This window comes from Oncorhynchus mykiss, chromosome 7 (genome assembly GCF_013265735.2).
Source record: "Oncorhynchus mykiss isolate Arlee chromosome 7, USDA_OmykA_1.1, whole genome shotgun sequence".
Taxonomy (NCBI): domain Eukaryota; kingdom Metazoa; phylum Chordata; class Actinopteri; order Salmoniformes; family Salmonidae; genus Oncorhynchus; species Oncorhynchus mykiss.
Genome location: NC_048571.1, coordinates 276,521 through 296,186, shown reverse-complemented (window position 1 = coordinate 296,186; position 19,666 = coordinate 276,521). Strand labels below are relative to the sequence as shown.

Below are 19,666 nucleotides of genomic sequence, written 5' to 3'. Positions count from 1 at the left end.
TTGTCATACATTATTCTCTACCACAGATTTCCACAAGATCTCAGATTCCAGGATGGGAAAATACTTACTAGAAAGAAACATATAACAACAGAGACAGAGTTGTTGATTTCCATTGTTATTTGTAACACTAAAAAGGGGAGAAAAATACAATCCTGTTTTTCTAAATGAGTTACAGTGCATTTGGAAAGTATTCAGACCCTTGACTTTTTCCACATTTTGTTACATTACAGCCTTATTCTAAAATTGATTAAAATGTAATCTGCAATCTACACACAATACCCCATAATGCCAAAGCGAAAACAGGTTTTTTATATATTTTTTTCAAAATATATCTAAAAAAACAACAACCTTATTAACATAAGTATTCAGACCCTTTGCTGTGAGACTCGAAATTGAGCTCTGGTGCATCCTGTTTCCATTGATCATCCTTGAGATGTTTCTACAACTTGATTGGAGTCCAGCTGTGGTAAATTCAATTGATTGGACATGCTTTGGAAAGGTACACACCTGTCTATGTAAGGTCCCACAGTTGACAGTGCATGTTGGAGCTAAAACCAAGCCATGAGGTCGAAGGAATTGTCCGTAGAGCTCCGAGACCGGATTGTATCGAGGCACAGATCTGGGGCAGGGTACCAAAAAATATCTGCAGCATTGAAGGTCCCCAAGAACACAGTGGCCTCCATCATTCTTAAATGGAAGAAGTTTGGAACCACCAAGACGCTTGCCCGAGCTGGCCGCCCGGCCAAACTGAGCAATCGGGGGAGAAGGGCCTTGGTCGGGGAGTTGACCAAGAACCTGATAGTCACTCTAACAGAGCTCTAGAGTTCCTCTGTGGAGATGGGAGAACCTTCCAGAATGACAACCATCTCTGCAGCACTCCACCAATCAGGCTTTTACGGTAGATTAGCAAAAATTAATTTATAAAAAATGTCTAAACCTGTTTATTATTGTCATTATGGTGTATTGTTTGTAGATCGATGAGGAATAAAAAAAACAATTTAATGCATTTTTGAATAAGGATGTAATGTAACAATGTGGAAAAAGTCAAGGGGTCTGAATACTTTCCCGAAGTAATTTGTCACCCAGTACAGCCAGGAGAGGACTGGGCACTGCTCGGATCCTGGTTCCTCTCTAGGTTTCTTCCTAGGTTCCTTCCTTCTAGGGAGTTTTTCATCTCCACTGGGCGTCTGCATTGCTTTGCTCTGTGGGGTTTTAGTCTTGGCAAAAAAAAGCCTTACTCCTGTAATCCTGTTGTTTCTCACTGTGAGAAAAGGGAGCGTTCTAGAATGTTATCCTCTCTTTACTTTACTGATCAGTGTGAAACCTGGTCAGTTCTGGTGTGTTTTGTTCGCTTCTATTGTAAAGATATTGATATGACCTTGGATTTGCCCTGAGGGTTGACTATCCTCTGTGACTGGGTGGTACTGCTTCCCTCTGCAGTTTTCTGTGGGAATAAGCTGGTAGACACAACATGTATCAGATAGAGATGGTGTGATGAACAGTTTTCTGTGGGAATGAGCTAGTAGACACAACATGTATCAGATAGAGATGGTGTGATGATCAGTTTTCTGTGGGAATGAGCTGGTAGACACAACATGTATCAGATAGAGATGGTGTGATGATCTGTTCTCTGTGGGAATGAGCTGGTAGACACAACATGTATCATGTATCATGTATGGTGTGATGATCAGTTTTCACCATTCGGTTGGGTGGATTATTTTTGTTTATTAAATAGTATTGTAAAACTAGACTAGTTATTCCTTATGAATATGTTTGGATAACTTAATTGAAGCCTGCTTAATGTATCTTCCAATGAAAAGTAAAGATTGCACATTCATTTGTACTGTACTTCTCTTTTGTGTAACGAATTACAAAAAAAACATACTTTAAGTGACATATTTAGTGCTTTTCTGAAGCTTGCAAGACAGGAAGTTTTTAAATGAGCATCACAAAGCTAAATCTGACCTATTCTCTTTATTGATCTACTGAATCATTGTAGTTATGGGGGGTTAACTTTACAGTAAATATAATGCTTTTGTTTAATTCATGACATTCCAATAAATGTATCTGTATTTATCTACTCAGTACATGTCATGACACCTCTACACACTGGGACAAGACAATTTACTAGTCACCAATATTATCTAAATCAAATCAGTGATGACTGTTCAACAGTCTTATGGCCTGGAGATAGAAGCAGTTTCATTCTCTCAGTCCCAGCTTTGATGCACCTGTACTGTCTCCAACTGCTAGGGGCGGCAGGTAGCCTAGTGGTCAGAGTGAGCTGCTAGGGGTGGCAGGTAGCCTAGTGGTCAGAGTGAGCTGACAAGTTCACTATCTGTTGTTAACCCACTGTTCCCCGGGCGATTATGGCAGCCCCTTGCACATCTCTGATTCAGAGGGATTTGGTTAAATGCTGATAACACATTTCAGTTGAAGCCGTTCAGTTGTACAACTGACTAGGTATCCCCCTTTCCAAGATGGTAGCAAGGTGAACAGGCCGTGTCTCTGGTGGCTGAGGTTTATGATGATCTTCCTAGCCTTCCACTGAGATTATCTACAATGAATATGTTATGGGTTAAAAATTTAGACACAAAAAAAAGGCTTATTTGTCTAGCTAATCGTTCTCACTTTTATATTCTACATGGTTTAGTAGTAGTTAGTCCATCAGTCCAATAATGTCGCTGTTGCACTGTGGTAGTGGGGGGAACAGGAAGTTCCGGGTTGGTGCCCACCATTCTACAGAATAAAGAAAACGCCAGAACTGTGCTGACCCTTTCTCTTTATTATTACAGGTATGTAATAGAACGTTTAAACGGACTAACATCGAAATAACGTTTGGGAAAGGTTTTGTGTCAAATCGTGTGAGTGAAGAACGTGAGAAAAAAACATTTACAAGCACACGGCGTGGTGTCCACCACACGTTTTCAATTGTAAGGCTTTCATTGTTCGTATATAACTCAGTGGGTTTCGCCTGGGGATGTTCAGTACAAAAACGTTGTGGAAGTTGCAGATAGAAATGCTCTGAATAGAACTGACATGATTCCTTAGAATCAGAGGCATGTTTGTTCTACATAATACATTTCTATCTGGTCATGGCCAACGTCTCCGTCCTACCCGCTTGTCCCTACATATGTGAAGCTAGCCACAATAACGATTAGCCACAATAGTGGAATTTGCGGTTCAACCACAAAGTAAAAGTACCTCATTGAAAGTGAGGCAAACGGATAGAAAATAGTGGAATCATTCCATATTTGGACTAGATAACATGATTGGAATGTTACTTAATTTAAAATGAATTACAATAATTGATTAAATTGAAAAAAAAGAGAAAACAAAGTTTGAAATCCCACTGTGGATGTTATAGACCACATAATTGCATTGGGGACATTTTTATATGAACTTATGAAACTGGTTGGATTGTGCACCCATGAAACCGGTGATACCCACAGAAAACAATTACCAAGAGTTAACACATATTAATGTCTTAGCTGTTATTGCAGGACTTTGACTGAATACTCACCTTCCCAGTCAGTCTATTACAGGGGTTCTCCAGTACTATTTGAGAAGGTCCAGTCACACACATTTCCTAGGTGGCAAAGGTCCAGATGGATATTGTCATTTATTGGCGTAACAAACTCCCAACTTGCAACCACAAAATCTTCACAACCCTCTTGTTGGCAGGTTTAAATGTAATATCACTCAATTCTATACATTTTGAGATGGGGCAACATTTTTTGTTGTTGCAGTTTTAAAGCAAATTTCCTGCAATTTTACACTTTTCCATGTCTTATGTGTTTATATGATACCAGGGGTCGAAGCCCAACCAAAAAAGTATTATTATATATATTCTGGGTTCTGTGGTCCGTATTGACCCCATTCTGGATCCGGATCGTGGTCTGTATTGACCCATTCTGGATCCGGACCGTGGTCCATATTGACCCCATTCTGGATCCGGACCGTGTTACAGTATAGTACAGTATAACGTACTGTATTGTACTCTACTCTAATGTACTGCGATATGGCTGGGCGATATGGAATAAATATCATACAGCTGTATCTTGAGTTTTTAAATTTTGAAATGTATTTATTGGCAATTCACGATGTGTGTATATATATATACTTTTTTTTTCTCTAAATAAGCCTTGTACAATTAAAGGTTGAATACACTGCATTTCAAACAGTCAGCAATAATCTAATGAATTCAGGGCTTGTGATGTTATACCTAAGCTAAATATAAGCCTTCCACAACCATAACACCCACTAATAATTGTATTATTTTATCAAAATAGTTTAACCTGCTATTTTTTGTTGTTTCAATAATCACTTCTCTCAAGGCCAGGTGCTGGTGATTAGCCTGCTAATCTTTATGTTTCAAGTTTATGTAACAGTATAACTTTAGACCGTCCCCTCGCCCATACCCGAGCCCCCCTGCACACATCAACAACTGACACCCACGAAGCATCGTTACTCATCGCTCCACAAAAGCCACGGCCCTTGCAGAGCAAGGGGAACTACTACTTCAAGGTCTCAGAGCAAGTGACGTCACCGATTAAAACGCTAACTAGCCGTTTCACATCCGTTACATTTAGCCAAATTGGATCTATTTGCTAACAAGGTTTAACAGTTGAATTGTTATGAACACACCCTTCTTTCTGTCTCCAACTGTTTGAAAAGCTTGTTAGCCTGTCCACTTTGTTCAGATGTTAAATCAAGGGGCCTACCTTATTTCTCAGAATGAGAACGAGTTGTCAGTGCATTCTGAAGGTTCAGACCCCTTCCCTTTTCCACATTTGGTTACTTTACCCTTATACTAAAATGGATTAAATTAAATGTTTTTCCTCATCAATCTACACACAATACCCCATAATGACAAAGCAAAAACAGGTTTTTAGAATTTTTTGCAAATTTACAAAATAATTAAAAACCTAAATGCTTTATTTCCATAAGCATTCGGACCCTTTGCTATGAGACTCAGAATTGAGGTCAGGTGCATCTTGTTTCCATTGATCATCCTTGATGTTTCTACAACTTGATTGTTGTCCACCTGTAGTAAATTCAATTGATCTGACATGATTTGGAAAGGCACACGCCTGCCTATATAAGGTCCCACATTTGACAGTGCATGTCAGAGCAAAAACCAGGCCATGAGGTCGAAGGAATTGTCCGTAGAGCTCTGAGACAGGATTGACTCTTCCTAGAGCTGGCCGCCCGGCTAATCTGGGCAATAGAGGGAGTAGGTCCTTGGTCAGGGAGGTGACCAAGAACCCAAAGGTCACTCTGACAGAACTCCAGACTTCCTCTGTGGAAATGGGAGAACTTTCCAGAAGGACAACCATCTATGCAGCACTCCACCAGTCACTCCTTTATTGTAGAGTGGCCAGACGGAAGCAACTCCTTAGTAAAGGCACATGACAGCCCGGTTGGAGTGCCAAAAGGCAAGAACTCTGACCATGACGAACAAGATTCTCTGGTCTGATGAAACCAAGATTAATCTCTTTGGGCTGAATGCCAAATGTCACATCTGGAGGAGACCTGGCACCATCCCTACAGTGAATCATGGTGGTGGCAGCGTCATGATGTGTGGATGTTTTTCAGCTGCAGGGACTGAGAGACAAGTCAGGATCGAGGGAAAGATGAATGGAGCAGGGAGATCCTTGATGAAAACCTGCTAAGGACCTCAGACTGGGGTAAAGGTTCACCTTCCAACAGGACAACGACCCTAAGTACACAGCCAAGACAATGCAGGAGTGGCTTTGGGACAAGTCTCTGAATGTCCTTCAGTGGCCCAGCCAGAGCCCGGACTTGATCCAGATTGAACATCTCTGGAGAGACCTGAAAATGGCTGTGCAGCGACGCTCCCCATCCAACCTGACAGAGCTTGATAGGATCTGCAAAGAAGAATGAAAGAAACTCCCCAAATACAGCTTATAATGTCATACCCAAAAAGACTTGAGGCTGTAATCACTGCCAAAGGTGCTTCAACAAAGTACTGAGTAAATGAGTCTGAATACTTATGTAAATATGATATTTCTGTTTTAAATTTTTAATACATTTGCAAAAAATTCTTAAAACCTGTTTTCGCTTTTTCATTATGGGGTGTATTGTCTGTAGATTGATGAGGGGAAAAAAACATTTAATACATTTTAGAATAAGGCTGTAACGTAACAAAATGTGTAAAATGTCAAGAGGTCTGAATATTATCTGAATGCACTGTTTAGGAAATCTAGTTTAGAATACGCTAAGTTCATTTACGTAGTGAACCCTTTATAGTGTGAACTTTGTGTCTAATGTAAGGATGAATTGAATGTTTTGTTGTCAGCTCTTAGCTACCTGATCTAATATAGTTTGAGAATAAAGATTGTGTCAGAACTTTCAAGACTCATTTTTGTGTACTTTTCTCTTTATTACTACAGACCGACTCAGATTAAGTCTGAGGCCGGTAACATCAACAGTGAGGACAAACCCAGCCTGCCTCTCTCCGTCCACACTGAGTCCAAACCTACAGTCACTGGGTCCTGATTGTGACAGTGGAGTCCAGTTTGCACTGCAGGATCCAGAGATGGCATCAGTGAAGCTGGAAGACTGCAGTCAAACACTGGAGCTGAATGTCAACATTAAAGATGAAGAAGAGGAGGAGAAGATTGGGAAATCTGTTCATCATGGTAAGAGCAGGTTCTAACTATATCTTCGGAAGTTTGAGTAATAGACCTCCATAAGTTATGACCCAGTCTATTGATAGGTTGAATTCTATAATTCTGACAACATATCCCTGAATACCTGGGGCTATCTTGAGTGATCAGAGAGTAGACTAAAGAAGTGAAGTAGACAAACTGACAGCGTTTTAAAGTTCTATGAAATGAGTCTGTGTAGTTACTAACCCTTGTGATAGTGAATGGAGGATGATATGAAATGAGTCTGTGTAGTTACTAACCCTTGTGATAGTGAGTGGAGGATGATATGAAATGAGTCTGTAGTTACTAACCCTTGTGATAGTGAGTGGAGGATAATATGAAATGAGTCTGTGTAGTTACTAACCCTTGTGATAGTGAGTGGAGGATAATATGAAATGAGTCTGTGTAGTTACTAACCCTTGTGATAGTGAGTGGAGGATGATATGACTCATAATATTCACCCCTTTCTCCCCTCAACTGTGGAATAGCTTTTAGGGCCAAAGACCCCATTTAGTCGACTACTCAATTGTTGGTCAATAGGCGACCAATATTTTTTTTAGTCGAGCAGTGGCAAATATACAGTACCAGTCAAAAGTTTGGACACACCCATTCTTTATTTTTTACTATTTTCTACATTGTAGAATAATACTGACGACATCAAAACTACGAAATAACACAGAATCATGTAGTAACCAAAAAAGTGTTAAACAAATCCAAATATATTTTAGATTGTTCAAAGTAGCCACCCTTTGCCTTGATGACAGCTTTGCACACTCTTGGCATTCTCTCAACCAACTTCATGAGGAATGCTTTTCCAACGGTCTTGAAGGGGTTCCCACATATGCTGAGCACTTGTTGGCTGCTTTTCCTTCACTCTGTGGTCCAACTCATTCCAAACCATCTCAATTGGGTTGAGGTCGGGTGATTGTGGAGGCCAGGTCATCTGATACAGCACTCCATCGCTCTCCTTCGTTGGTCAAATACCCCTTACACAGCCTGGAGGTGTGTTGGGTCATTGTCCTGTTGAAAAACAAATGATAGTCCCACTAAGCGCAAACCAGATGGGATGGCGTATCGCTGCAGAATGCTGTGGTAGCCATGCTGGTGAAGTGTGCCTTGAATTCTAAATAAATCACTGACGGTGTCACCAGCTAAGCACCCCCACACCATCACACCTGCTCCTCCATGCTTCACGGTGGGAAGGAGGACCTAGTCTGCTCCTCCATGCTTCACGGTGGGAAGGAGGACCTAGTCTGCGCCTCACAAAGACACGGTGGTTTTATATCAAAAATCTCAGTTGATGTTGGGATGTCTGTTACTTGAACTCTGTGAAGCAGTTATTTGAGCTGCAATTTTTGAGGCTGGTAACTCTAATGAACTTATCCTCTGCAGCAGAGTCTGGGTCTTCCTTTCCTGTGGCGGTCCTCATGAGAGCCAGTTTCATCATAGCACTTGATGGTTTTTGCGAATGCACTTGAAGAAACTTTCAAAGTTCTTGACATCTTCCGGATTGACTGACTGTGTATTAAGGTAATGATGGACTGTCGTTTCTCTTTGGTTATTTGAGCAGTTATTGTCATAATATGGATTTGGTCTTTTACCAAATAGGGCTATCTTCTGTATACTACCCCTACCATGTCACAACACAACTGATTGGCTCAAACGCATTAAGAAGATAAGAAATTCCACAAATGAACTTTTAACAAGGCACACCTGTTAATTGAAATGCATTCCAGGTGACTACCTCATGAAGCGGGTTGAGAGAATGCCAAGAGTGTGCAAAGCTGTCATCAAGGCAAAGGGTGTCTACTTTGAAGAATCTCAAATATAAAATTATCTTTGATTTGTTTAACACTTTTTTGGTTACATCATGATTCCACAAGTGTTATTTCATAGTTTTGATGTCTTCACTATTATCCTACGATGTAGAAAATAGTAAAAGTAAAGAAAACCCTTGAATGAGTAGGTGTGTCCAAACTTTTGACGGATACTGAATATATCAAAAATGTATGGCACACGAGACATCTGTCTGATTCACGCCTGTCTGAGTGGACTAGTCCATTTGCCTGTCTGGGTGGACTAGTCCATTTGCCTGTCTGGGTGGACTAGTCCATTTCCTGTCTGGGTGGACTAGTCCATTTGCCTGTCTGGGTGGACTAGTCCATTTGCCTGTCTGGGTGGACTAGTCCATTTGCCTGTCTGGGTGGACTAGTCCATTTGCCTGTCTGGGTGGACTAGTCCATTTGCCTGTCTGGGTGGACTAGTCCATTGCCTGTCTGGGTGGACTAGTCCATTGCCTGTCTGGGTGGACTAGTCCATTGCCTGTCTGAGTGGACTAGTCCATTGCCTGTCTGGGTGGACTAGTCCATTGCCTGTCTGAGTGGACTAGTCCATTGCCTGTCTGAGTGGACTAGTCCATTGCCTGTCTGAGTGGACTAGTCCATTGTCTGTCTGGGTGGACTAGTCCATTGCCTGTCTGAGTGGACTAATCCATTTGCCTGTCTGGGTGGACTAATCCATTTGCCTGTCTGGGTGGACTAATCCATTTGCCTGTCTGGGTGGACTAATCCATTTGCCTGTCTGGGTGGACTAATCCATTTGCCTGTCTGGGTGGACTAATCCATTTGCCTGTCTGGGTGGACTAGTCCATTGCCTGTCTGGGTGGACTAGTCCATTGCCTGTCTGGGTGGACTAGTCCATTGCCTGTCTGGGTGGACTAGTCCATTGCCTGTCTGGGTGGACTAGTCCATTGCCTGTCTGAGTGGACTAATCCATTGTCTGTCTGGGTGGACTCGTCCATTGCGGAGGGGATGGCACACCACTATCACCAGTATATGCATTCAATATATTATTATTACAGTCTTACCATTGTCATTGTAGGAGTGGACACATTGTTTGTAGAGCATATACAACCTAGGCTACACTTGTGAGAAAAGTTTTGGTGTATTTCCTTCCATTTACGAGTTTTCTATTCATTATTTGTCTTTTGTTAAGAGTGCTCCTGTCAATGTTGAGTAAGGACACACACCTCATTACGCCTATAGGCTAGCTGGCCTGATTACACATAGAAGTAGAGATATAGGCTAGCCTGCCTGATTACACATAGAAGTAGAGATATAGGCTAGCCTGCCTGATTACACATAGAAGTATGCCTATAGGCTACCTGGCCTGATTACACATAGAAGTATGCCTATAGGCTACCTGGCCTGATTACACATAGAAGTAGGCCTATAGGCTAGCTGGCCTGATTACACATAGAAGTAGGCCTATAGGCTACATGGCCTGATTACACATAGAAGTAGGCCTATAGGCTACCTGGCCTGATTACACATAGAAGTAGGCCTATAGGCTACCTGGCCTGATTACACATAGAAGTAGACCTATAGGCTAGCTGGCCTGATTAGACATAGAAGTATGCCTATAGGCTAGCTGGCCTGATTACACATAGAAGTAGGCCTATAGGCTACCTGGCCTGATTACACATAGAAGTAGGCCTATAGGCTACCTGGCCTGATTACACATTGAAGTAGGCCTATAGGCTACCTGGCCTGATTACACATTGAAGTAGGCCTATAGGCTACCTGGCCTGATTACACATTGAAGTAGGCCTATAGGCTACCTGGCCTGATTACACATTGAAGTAGGCCTATAGGCTAGCTGGCCTCTGTGTAAATGTAGGCCTATAAATGTGCCCATTTGGGGATCTGATACTATTACTGATTGTCTTAACTCACCGTCACTGTGGAGTTTCTCAAATAAAAAATGTTCAGCTCAAACAGCAAGTAAACAAAGTCTGTTTCTATATCCATTGAGAATGGCAATAATTCCTCAATGTAGACTAATTAAAAAGTCTTACGATCTCTCTCCCTTTTGATAACCACTCAGCATGAAAGGGGAAAAAATGTCATGCTCTGATCCAGTGAAAATGTCATAAAATAGGCCTACCAGATTACTTCTTATCCCTTGCGCAAAATAGCCTATAGCTCTGTCTGTCTGGAGCTCGCTGGCACGGGAAAATCGTAAGGGCCCAGAATATTTTATACAATGTTGCAAGTTTTCTAGCACAGGCCAGACCAAATGATTAGTTGATACAATGTTTCAAGTTTGTTGCTGACAGGCCATGTGCAGCCAATTTGATTCATAGGATATCTATTTTCATCAGGGTATGTTCTACCTGCAGGTTGCAATGTTTTTATTTGTTGGCTTTATGTGGGCTATTTTTACATATTGGCAATAGAAGTTACTTTTAGATTCATTTTAATTTAGATATAATTTTGATTAACCACATGACATTGATTTGAGATATAAAGACTTTATTATAAATGATATGAAAATCATAACGCAGCAGCGGGAGGAGGAGAGTCGAGAACAGATTTATTTTATTCTGGTTACGCTATATTGATCTCTGGCTCCCTCGTGAGTATTTTGTGTGTCTTCATTTTTAAGTCGCAGTGCTTAAAGCATCAGACAAGCTCAGTAGCCTCCATATAGTTGATTTTATTTCAGCACATATATATGGAAAAATACACGTTTTTAAAATTAAAACATTTGGTTGAAAGAAAACAAGACTCTCGGTCGAACGGGAATAACTTTTTTTTTTTGTCGGGACAGCCCTAATAGCTTTATTCCCTGTATTGTACAGCCTACTGATATGAAGTCATATGTATATCACCCCAACTGACAGGTTCTTCTGATGTTGTTCACACAGGAGACCATGTTGAGATATTCTCTACATCCGGAGAGCAACAGCAGGAAGATCACAGAGCTAAGAGGTCTCACCACTGCCCACATTGTGAGGAGATTTTCCCAATTCTATCAAAACTAGAAATACACCTAAAAATACACACAGGAGAGAATCTGTATTCCTGTACTGACTGTGGGAAAAGTTTCACAACATCACAGGCTCTGACAGTTCATCTGCGAGTCCACACAGGAGAAAAACCTTACTCCTGCTCTGACTGTGGGGAGAGTTTCTCTCAACAGAGCAGCTTAAAAACACACCAACGTATACACACAGGAGAGAAGCCTTACTCATGCTCTGACTGTGGAAAGAGTTTCTCCGTATCAAGCAACTTAAAAACACACCTAAAAATACACACCGGGGAGAAGCCTTACTTCTGCTCTGACTGTGGGGCGAGTTTCTCTCAACAGAGCCACTTACAAACCCACCAACATATACATACAGGAGAGAAGCATTACTTCTGCTCTGACTGCGGAAAATTCTTCACAACATCAGCTGAGTTAAGAGTTCATCAGAGAACACACACAGGAGAGAAGCCTTACTGCTGCTCGGACTGTGGGAAGAGTTTCTCTCAACAGGTCCACTTAAAATGTCACCAGCGAATACACACAGGAGAGAAGCCTTACTCCTGCTCTGACTGTGGGAAGAGTTTCACCCGATTGGATATATTAAAATGTCACCAGCGAATACATACAGGAGATAAGCCTTACTCCTGCTCTGACTGTGGGAAGAGTTTCTCCCAACAGGGCAACTTAAAAATACACCAACGTATACATAAAGGAGAGAAGCCTTATTCCTGTTCTGACTGTGGAAAATGCTTCACAACATCAACTGAGCTAAAATCTCATCAGAGAACACACACAGGAGAGAAGCCTTACTACTGCTCTGACTGTGGGAAGAGTTTTTCCCGATTGGCTACCTTAAAAACACATCAATGTATACATAAAGGAGAAAAGCCTCATCAGTTCTCTCAGACCAACTAAGATTAAAGTCACTCTATCAATGAATTATCATCTCATAAAATAAGTGGTAGGAGTGAATTGGATCAAATGAAGAAAGCTTAGAACACGTTTCTCACTGTGAGAGAACTGTGCAGAGGAAAGGGAGCGTTATAGAATGATGACATTGGAAATCATCTTCCTCCATCTTTTTTTTACTTCAAAACATAGAATTGCGCCATTTTCACATGTGTTAATGTTGGGGTGGTGCTGGGGATGATGAATATGAAGTTGAAACATTTTAAAATGTCCCTTTAAGGAAAAAACAATAGGATGGTGGTTGGTCGGGTGGATGGATGAGTCAGCATATAACATGAAAGTCTAGCAACCCAACGGTTGAGTGTCAAATCTCATCACGGACAACTTTAGCATTTTATCTAATAAGCAACTTTGCAACTACACTACATGACCAAAAGTACACTACCATTCAAAAGTTTGGGGTCACTTAGAAATGTCCTTGTTTTTGAAAGAACATCTATTTTTTTTGTCCATTTAAAATAACATCAAATTGATCAGAAATACAGTGTAGACATTGTTCATGTTGTAAATTACTATTGTAGCTGGAAACAGCTGATTTTTTAAATGGAAAATCTACATAGGTGTACAGAGGCCCATCATCAACAGCCATCACTCCTGTGATCCAATGGCACGTTGTTAGCTAATCCAAGTTTATCATTTAAAAAGGCTAATTGAACAATAGAAAACCCTTTTGCAATTATGTTAGCACAGCTGAAAACAGTTGTGCTGATTAAAGAAGCAATAAAACTAGACTAGTTGAGTATCGGGAGCATCAGCATTTGTGGGTTCGATTACAGGCTCAAAATGTCTAGAAACAAATAACTTTCTTTTGAAACTCATCAGTCTATTTTTGTTCTGAGAAATGAAGGCAATTCCATGGGAGAAATTGCCAAGAAATGGAAAATCTCGTACAATGTTGTGTACTACTCCCTTCACAGATCAGAGCAATCTGGCCCTAACCAGAATATCAAGAGGAGTGGGAGGCCCCGGTGCACAACTGAGCAAGATGTACATTAATGTCTAGTTTGAGAAAGTCCTCAACTGGTAGCTTCATTAAATAGTACGCGCAAAACACCAGTCTCAACATCAACAGTGACGAGGCGACTCCGGGATGCTGGCCTTCTAGGCAGTCTCAGACTGGCCAATAAAAAGAAAAGATTAAGATGGGCAAAAGAACACAGACACTGGACCGAGGAACTCTGCCTAGATGGCCAGCATCCCGGAGTCGCCTCTTCACTGTTGAATTTGAGACTGCACTGTATTTCTGATCAATTTGATGTTATTTTAATGGACAAAAAAATGGCTTTTCTTTAAAAAAACAAGGACATTTCTTATTGGCCCCAAACTTTTGAACGGTAGTGTATGTGGGCACCTGCTCGTCAAGCATCTAATTTCAAAATCATGGTAATTAATATGGACTTGGTCCCCCTTTTGCTGCAATAACGGCCTCCACTCTTCTGGGAAGGCTTTACACTATATGTTGGAACATTGCTGTGGGGACTTTTTCCATTTAGCCACAAGAGCATTAGTGAGTTCGGGCAATGATGTTGGGCGATTAGGTCTGGCTCGCAGTCAACGTTTCAATTCATCCCAAAGGTGTTCGATGGGGTTAAGATCAGGGCTCTGTACAGGCCAGTCAAGTTATTCCACACTGATCTCGACAAACCATTTGTGTATGGACGTCTATTTGTGCTCGGGGGCATTGTCACGCTGAAACAGGAAAGGGCCTTCCCCAAACTGTTGCTGCAAAGTTGGCAGCACAGAATCATCTATAATGTCATTGTATGCTGTAGCATTAAGATTTCCCTTCACTGGAACTAAGGGGACTAGTCCGAACCATGAAAAACCATTAGTTTTAGACCATTAGTTGTCCTCCACCAAACTTTACAGTTGGCACTATGCATTGGGGCAGGTAGCGTTCTCCTGGCATCCACCAAACCCAGATTCATCCGTCAGACTGCTAGATGATGAAGCGTGATTCATCTCTCCAGAGAACATGTTTCTACTGCATCAGTCCAATGACGGTGAGCTTTACACCACTCCAGACAACGCTTGGCATTGCACATGGTGATCTCAGGCATGTGTGCTGCTGCTCGGCCAAGGAAACCCATTTTATGAAGCTCCCAACGAACAGTTCTTGTTGACGTTGCTTCCAGCAGCAGTTTGGAACTTGATAGTGAGTGATGCAACCGAGGACAGACCATTTTTACATGCTTCAGCACTCGGCGGTCCTGTGTTTTGAGCTTGTGTGGCTTACCACTTCACGGCTGAGCCGTTGCTCCTAGACATTTCCATTTCACAATGACAGCACTTACAGTTGAACAGGGCAGCTCAAGCAGGGCAGAAATGTTATGAACTGACGGTGCCACATTGAAAGTCACGAAGCTCTTCATTAAGGCCATTCTACTGCCAATGCATGGCTGTGTGCTCGATTTTATACTCCTGTCAGCAAAGGGTGTGGCTGAAATAGACAAATCCACTATTTTGAAGGGGTGTTCTCATACTTTTGTATATATAGTCTGCTTAACATGTTAGCCTAGCATGCAACTACTTACCATGTTAATGTTAGCAACAACTAATTGGAATACGTAAAATATCATACGTATAGCAAATTCGTAACATATTGTACAAAATCTAATTCGTAACATCCTACAAATCGTATTACAGTTATAGGCCAATGTAACATAACATACCGTAAAATACTAAATAGTGTGCAATGTTATTTTTTATTTTTTTACATATAGTACGTTTTGCTCTGACACCAAGTTGTCCCTCTGCAGTTCTCTGTGGGAATGAGCTAGTAGACACATGTATCAGATAGAGATGGTGTCAGTTCTTTTTTTACTACACAACAACTTTTGTTTAATGATACACAGGCTATGAAACGACGACGTGTGTTTATTAAATTGTCTTTTAAAACTAGATTCATTATTTTAGTCATTGATCATTAATGCAATTGGATAACTGTAATGAACTTAATTGATCTGCTAATGAAAAAATAAACATTCTACATGAATTTGTGCTGGTCAACCTTTGTTTTCTGGGTAATCTATACAGAAAATACTATGTTTTTGTTTAATTCATGGCATTCAAAGTAATTTACATGTCTATCTACTCAAAACATGTCACTACATCTTTACACATCACCATGGGGACAAGCCAATTTGCTAGCCACCAGTAATTGCTACAATGCACACAAATATATATTTTGCAGTATAAAGGACTTACATATGTTTCTTATTAAATAACAGTTAAATAAAATGAAAAAAAAAGTATTGTCATTTTGAAGTGTTTTATATGGTACCAAAGTCCAGGGAAAACATTACCACCACAATCCAATAATGACCCAGTTACTATTGGGGAATGGAACCAGAGAGGAAGATTGTGTTACCTTTCTCTTACTTATCGTAAGAGTAGGGGTGTTAACCCTGGAGTCCTGGCTAAATTCTCATTCTGACCATCATGGCCCTCTAATCATCCCCAGCTTCCAGGCTCATTCATCCCCCCCCTCCTCTCCCCTGTAACTATTCCCCAGGTTGTTGCTGTAAATGAGAACGTGTTCTGTCAACTTCCCTGGTAAAATAAAAAATTTATTTACTTAAACATTAATGTGCACTGTTCAAAATATATCTACAGTCAACGCTGTTGCTAGCACTAGCCTCCAAAATAAAGTGTACGATCTGGGTTAACTTGGTAGAGTTTACGAAAACAAATATAATACAAGTGTCATTCCAGATGAGGAATAAGAAATGTTCAAAGCACATGTAATGTTTGTATTTAGGCAATGTAATGTCAAGTTCTTACACAGGATGTAGCTAGTTAAAATGAAGTGTATCTTTAGGAGTAATTCATGTGTACCTGTACATTACCCACCCTGACAACCTGGCCCTCAATTTAAAGCCCATGGAAGTGACATCCAAGTGGGAGAACAAATACACTAGTACAACACAGAGTATATTTAATATCTGCACAAGTACAATGTAATTACTAGGTGTTACACAGGATTTGGCCGGTGATAATGAAGTCTATCTTGAGGGGTACTTACTTGTAATTACAGTGAACCAATAGCCAGTGGTGGAAAAAGTACCCAGCTGTCATACTTGAGTAAAAGTAAAGATACCTTAATAGAAAGTCACCCAGTAAAATGCTCCTTGAGTAAAAGTCTAAAAGTATTTGGTTTTAAATATACTTAAGTTGCAAAAGTCAATGCATTAATAATTTCAGATTCCTTATATTAAGCAAACCAGATGGCACAATTTGAAAAATATATTATGGATGGCCAATGGGCACACTCCAACATTCAGACATAATTTACATCCCTACCTCCTCTGACCAGGGTTGTTCTCTTGGTAACTGTGTGAATTGGACCATTTTCCTGTCCTGCTAAGCATTCCAACTGTAATGAGTACTTTTGGGTGTCATGGAAAATGTATTGAGTAAAAAGTACATGATTGTCTTTAGAACAGGAGTCGAGAAGGTCAGTGTGCAAAATCTGGACATGATAGATTGCCGCGGGGGGAAAAGTGTGTTATAGACCAGATAAAAACGTCAAGACAGAAGAGAGAAAGGTACGTTTTCCATGCAATTTGTTTCGTTTCCTTTTGGGAATACATGACTAGTGCTGGACGATTTAGCATAGGACGTTAGATAACTAGCTAGCTAGCATTTGGCAGCTACCTAGCCAACGGAAGGCTAGCTAGCTAATGGAAGGCTAGCTAGCTAACGGAATAGCCATAACTGTAGCATGCTAACGTTAGCTGGCGTTAATGTTAGGCTTTACCAACTAGGCTAGCTAGCTAACAAGTTACCATAGCACATTGTACGGAATATATTTACCATGTAGTATGTTGAGTTTTGTTTGGATTAGCTAGCACGCTAGATAGTTTTCTAACCTTTACTAGCCACTGTAGCTAAATTACCTAACATAAAGCTGGCAAATAGCTATGTTATGGTCGCTACTCGCTAGCTAGCTGGGCTCACTTTTGTGTGAAGCTAGCCACAATAACGATTATCCAACAGTATAATTTATGGGTCGCCTTCATAATAAAAGTCCCCCATTGGAATCAACAGTGTGTAGTCTATCTTGGGTTAGTTATACAAATCTTTCGTGTTAGCATGCAATTTTATAGCTAGCTGGATAACACAATAACTAGTTAGCAAGGCCTAGGTAGCTATAGGCCTAAACCATGGAAAGCATGATGATGATAACTACTTCATCGCTGAAATGTGGCTCCCACATGGACAGGCTTCTTATCAAACTTCCAGTGTACCTCAGAGACAGTTTCACTGAACATTGTTTGAACAAGGGCATCCTGAGATAGTGCTCGAGAAGCACCTATGCTCTCAGAGACCTGGCCGCATGGTTGGAGGATAAGGCAGGCCACACCCATGTCTCCTTTGTCATGGCCAGGTCCAGGGTCGCCCCCAAAAGCAGTTGTCAATGCCTAGGCTGGAACTCAGTGCTGCCCTTTCCGGAGCCCAGTTGACCTCTACCTTGCGAGCCGAGCTCACCTTGCCAATCCAAAGGGTCATCTACTGGAGTGATTCAACCACTGTATTGACCTGGCTCAAGTCGGAGTCCTGCAGGTATAAGGAGTTCATCGGGACCTCGCATTGCGGAAATCCAAGACCTAACAGAAGTCCAGGACTGGAGGTATGTTGATAGCATAAACAATCCTGCTGATGACGTTACTCGCGGTAAAACCCTTAAGGAACTGGCTCAACCCCATCGCTGGAGCTTGGGACCACCATTCTTGTCCCAACCAGAGAACGAGTGACCGACAGCCCCCAGGTGTACGGCCCCTCCGCAACCAACTGAAGCTCATGAGTTAAGGAAGTCCGCCCAATGCTACAGCATCTCTACGGAACCAACAACAGCTCTCCCTGACCTAGCACAATCCCAAACACTGCCGGATCTGATCGCCGCCACAAACCAGACCTCAGATGGCGTGGCTTCTATACCCACCTCCCTCGCGGCAGAGACACTACTCCTCCAGCATGCACAAGTTAGCTCTGAAAAAAGCTCTGAAAGCCGGTAGGGAAGTTGCTAAGGAGAGCCGTCTTCTCTCTCTCGCCCCCAGAATATGATCAAATCCTTGGAGTGATCAGAGTCGGGGGGAGGCTGCGCCAAGCAGAAGTTTTGGACCCCGATGCTATCCACCCAATTATCCTTGACTCCAGACACCCTCTTACCAGGCTCCTCATTAAGAGTTAGGCTTCTCCACCCAGGGCCAGAGAGGGTCAATGGGGAGATGATTGTGGAAGTACTGGATAATTGGAGGACGAGGAGTCATTCGTAAGCACCAATACACCTGCGTAGAATGTCAGAGATGGCGGGCCGGAGCCACGATGCCCAAAATGGCAGATTTACCCCCTGCTCGCTTGCGCCTCCTTAAACCACCCTTCTGGTCAACAGGAGTAGACTGCTTTGGCTCCTTGATGATCACGCTAGGACGCAGTGTGGAAAAGCGCTGGGGCATTCTATTCAAGTGTTTGACAACTAGATGTGTCCACCTGGACCTACTGGAGAGTTTGGATACTGAAGCCTTCCTCATGGCCCTACGGCGGTTTATCTCCCGACGGGGGAAACCCTACGAGATCCTGGCTGACAGAGGTACGAACTTCAAGGCAAAATAAGCCAGGTTGGAGGAAGCCTTCCAAGCCATGGAACCCAGCCTCCAGGATCAGCTGATGGACCAACAAATCTCATTCAAATTTAACCCTCCAGGAGCTCCTCATTTTGGAGGAACATGGGAGCAAGAGATCAAATCTGAAAAAGACGGCCATACGAGTCGTACTAGGGGACCAAACTGTCCCCTAGTACGTCCTGATAGAGGTGGAAGGGATACTGAACTCCAAACCCTTGGGATATCTCTCTGCAGACATCGCTGACCCCGATCCGGTTACACCGAATATGCCCTTGATGGGACGCAGAGATGCATCACTTCCTCAAGCCATGTATGCTGATACGAACCTCGTTGGCAGACGCCGGTGGCGACACAGCCAGATCTTAGCTGGTGGACCCTCAGCTGCCTCGAGCCTCCTGGCCGGTGGGCCGTATCACTAAGACCATGCCTGGGACCGATGGTCGCGTTAGATCAGTGGAGATCCAGGTGAAGAACCGGACATATATCCGGCCAGTTGCCCGACTAATTCCTCTCCCTGAGATGACAGAGGACGGGGAGCAATGAGCCTTTTTTGAGGAGTGTGGAATTTAACAAATTTCCAGGGTGGCT

At 42.1% G+C, this 19,666-nt stretch overlaps 1 protein-coding gene and 1 pseudogene across 1 annotated transcript in view; both read left to right on the top strand.

The window, feature by feature from the left end:
* Window positions 1-19,666, top strand: part of LOC110517686 — a 37,160-nt pseudogene that overhangs the window by 1,422 nt on the left and 16,072 nt on the right.
* The window catches only part of LOC110519534 (zinc finger protein 501-like), a 36,862-nt gene continuing 33,964 nt past the window's right edge, over window positions 16,769-19,666 (top strand). Inside the window, exon 1 of the mRNA XM_036981904.1 lies at window positions 16,769-16,999. The gene's annotated coding sequence lies outside the window, so the exon portion shown is untranslated. The remainder of the gene's footprint in view (window positions 17,000-19,666) is intronic.